The sequence below is a fragment of the Apium graveolens genome, chromosome 2 (assembly GCF_009905375.1).
Source record: "Apium graveolens cultivar Ventura chromosome 2, ASM990537v1, whole genome shotgun sequence".
NCBI lineage: Eukaryota > Viridiplantae > Streptophyta > Magnoliopsida > Apiales > Apiaceae > Apium > Apium graveolens.
In genome coordinates, this window is record NC_133648.1 from 184,660,395 (window position 1) to 184,664,361 (window position 3,967).

A 3,967-nucleotide genomic window follows, 5' to 3' on the forward strand; every position below is an offset into this window, starting at 1 on the left:
TTTCCTGTTAATGTGCATGATTATATGGTCTTGAAATTTTCAATTGATTTTAAGTGATTTATTTGATTTAAATAAGGTTTATTGAACCTTTATATATTTTTATAAAATTATCTGAGTATGGTCAAGGCGTGAAATTTGCTTTATTATCTTTCAAATAGTCCTATAGACCTTCTAAAAATGATAGATGATATTATTTTGTGATCGGCGTATTTTAAAATAATTTTATCGGGTGATATTTCTATTTTAAGCGTAATCTTGTAAAATTCATATAAAATCAACCGTACACTCAAAAATTATTTTAAAAATATGGCTAGATAACTAATTTCAAGATCTATATTCTAAAATTGTTATTCGGAGCTATGTATTATCCAAATTCTTTTTTTTTGAGTTTTTGAATAAAAGAAAAGAAGTTTCTAGAATTAGTTGGCAAAAGAGCATTTTGCCCCTCCACTCACTTATAAATACACCCACTCTTCCTTCCTTCCTCTCCACTCTCTTATTCCTCTTGGATCACTCTTTATATCTCTTTTCTTTTCTCCCTCTCTCCCGAATTCGCTCTCACTCTCTCTCTCTCTGCCTCCCGATTTTTCTCTCTCTCACCTACATGCAACACTAAATTCTACTTGGAATTTGAAGATCTTGCCATTGATCTTCATCATTTTTAATCTCTCTTTGCATGTAAGTGTTTAAGAAGGTTTTTGCATTAACATCTCTTGGTTATATCTAAGAAAACATGATTTCTTAGTATGTGATCTTAAGAGAGTATAGTGCACTAAGTTATGTGCTTTTCTATGGTTTTGTTTTGATGTTGGTTTAAATTTGGCTAGTAAAAAAAGAGGGTTTGATTTTGATTTAAGTTTTGCAAAGGGTTTGGTTTAAAATCCAATCTTTGGTTCAGTTTTTCTTTTAAATTATTTGAATGGATGAGTTGTGTCTTGAACTTGAGTTTATGCTTGATTCTTGAACTTGCATGTTAATCATTGTTAGTTAATAATTAATTTTTGGGCATGGATGTTGATAATTGCTAGTTAATAGATAATTTTTGAACTTGCATGTTGATGATTGGATTTTGGTTCGATTTTATGCAAAAGAAAAAGAGTTTAAAGGGTTTTCTTGTTATGAATTGAGTGAAGATAAGATTTAAAGATAAAAATTGACTTTGCATGTTAATTTAAGAGTTGTGTTTTGTTTATTTGATTAGGGTCGAATAAGGCTTGCATTTGTCAGAAAGAAATAGTTTTTAAACTACTTGATTGGAGGATGAGATTTGTGATTTGATAATTATTGAGTGGAATTTATGACACTTTATTACACTCCGTAAAGCTTTGAATTGGTGTATTTGTACTCAAGTTGTAGGTGTTTTAATTTGTTTTCTAGTGTTTTTGCATTTTTAGGCATTATCCAGGTAATCAGGTGAATTAGCATGGTTTTAGTGCTAATTGGGTGTTAGGATGGTGTTGGAATAAAAGCTCTTGGAAAACCAACTCAAATAAGTAAGGAAAAGAATAAGTCAGAAGTTTATGCAGGGAGTCAGCGCGCCCGCGCTGTGATAGAGCGCGGCTGCACCCAAAGATCAGAAGTCCAGCGCGCCCGAGCTGGTCAAGCGTGCGGCCGCGCCAGGTCAAGAAAAGAAATTTTGTTTCTATTCTATTTTTGATCCATAAGACTTCTGCTCTGCATGGGGCTTCTATATATACATAAATAAGCTCGTTTTTTAAGAGGAGACGTACAGAAGCTAAGGAAAAGGAGAAAAGAAGACCGGATAGTATAATTCAAGCAAGGCGAAGAGGATCTAGTTTATTCTTGTGATTCTTTGTTTAAGTTGTAAGGTTGGATGCTAGTTTACTTATGCTTGAACCTTTACTTGTGTTTCATACTTGGTTTTATTAAGTATAAAGACTACATTTATTATACCACGCTTTCATCGGAATCCACGTTGATGATGAGTCCGATTATGGACTAATCGGTATCATGGGGTTCCAACGGATTTATTTATAAATTTCTTTAGTTGATTTTTTTCGATGCCTTAGTGTGTGGAGATTGTATGATAACCTAATATTGGTTGTGCTTATTCATCTTATGAGCATCACAAACTTATAAGATAATGTGTCAATTTTTAATGAAGCGAAAGTGAAATTAAGGATTTAGAACTTGCCATGCTAGCATAGGTTCATGTGTTATTGTATGCATGATTAGTAGGTAATCTTAACCACCTTACTTGCCATATGTAATCACAATAGATAACTTGTGTATTAAACCGTTATATTGTTAAATTCTATAGACATATAGGGTCTTAATATAATTGGGGTCTATTCAGCTTATATCTCTTTTATGGATGTCTGGTAGTATGGTATTCGTGCAACGAAAGTTGACATTTATTAGTTTCGTGTTATCTGATTAGTTTCATCACCATTATATGCTAAGGTTAAGAATGAAAAGGCTATTGAATGAAGTACTTATTGAAGTTAGAATCCCATGTTTCTCATATATGTTAACTCAACCATTTTTATTCTTTTAGTTATAATTGTTAGCTTAAGTTTAGTTAAAAACAATCTCAATTTGTTAATCTTCTTAGCATTGGATAATAACCACACCATTGTTGTATAGATACATTGACTGAAATTACAAAACTGATTCTCTGTGGGAACGAACTAGAAGATATTCTATATTACTTGTGAATGCGTATACTTGCGTGTATTTTAACGTGTGTTTAGTGACTAACAAGTTTTTGGCGCCGCTGCCGGGGGATTCGGTGTTAATTTTTAGTTTATGTGTTTGTCATCAGTGGTCATTAAAGTTCAGTAACTTGGACATTGTTACTTATCTGTTTCCTTGTCTTATTTCAGGTACTCTAGCCAGCGTGTATGCATATGCATTCTCGGTCTCGTAAGAAAATCTGGATCAAACCGAGGAAGAAGTTGTAGTGGTTCGAAGGGAAGTTATTGAGGATTGAGAGAAGGTAGAAAAAGAAAAGAAAGTTGAGGAACCAGCTTTAGTAGTGATGGGAGATCAAGCAGAAATTCCTAAGGCTTTGATGGACTATTCTCAGCCTAAGATCAATGATATTCAGTCGAGTATCATCAGATCAGCCATCTCGGCTAACACTTTTGAGATAAAGTTAAGCACTATTCAGATGATAGAGAACTCAGTTCAGTTTGGGGGTTCTCCTACAGAAGACCCCAACAGGCACATCAGGGATTTCATCGAGATCTGCGACACTTTCAAGTTCAATGGTATGACTGAAGATCCTATCAAGCTGCGACTCTTCTCATTCTCTTTGAGGAATAAAGCAAAGTGATGGTTACATTCTCTACCACCAGTGTCTATCATTACTTGGGAAGATCTTGCTCAAAAGTTTCTCACTAAATTCTTCCCTATGGCAAAGACTGCTGCAATCTGGAATGCTCTTACTCAGTTTGCTCATCAAACTGGAGAATCTCTGTATGAGGCTTGGGATCGATATAAGGAGATGCTAAGGAATTGCACACACCATGGCATCCATGATTGGATGATTATAAACTGTTTCTATAATGGATTGGGTGCTACTTCTAGACCCGTGCACGATGCAGCATCAGGGGGAGCCTTGTGGGCTAAGAGCTATAATGAAGTTTATGAATTGATTGAACTAATGGCTGCTAATGAATACAAGAATCCTTCCCAGAGACTGACTCAAGGAAAAGTAGCAGGAATTCTGGAGTTGGATGCAGCAACTGCTATAACTGCCCAACTTAAGGCTTTGACGATGAAGGCGGACACTTTGGCTAATTATGGAGTTAATCAAATCACTAGTGTCTGTGAGCTTTGTGCTGGTACCCATGAGACTGATCAGTGTGCTATTTCTAGTGAATCAGCCCAGTTCGTGAGCAACTTTTAGCGATCGCAACAACCTGTGCCAGCCACCTATCATCCTGACAACCGCAATCATCCAAATTTCAGCTGGAACAACACTCAGAATGTGGTTCAATAG

General features: G+C 35.3%; 1 non-coding gene across 1 annotated transcript; it reads right to left on the bottom strand.

Moving 5' to 3' along the window:
* Nucleotides 1-3,391: 3,391 nt before the first annotated feature.
* On the bottom strand, nt 3,392-3,498 carry LOC141709388 (small nucleolar RNA R71). Its single transcript, XR_012569967.1, has one exon. It is a non-coding gene; the product is annotated as a small nucleolar RNA R71 (small nucleolar RNA).
* Nucleotides 3,499-3,967: the final 469 nt, after the last annotated feature.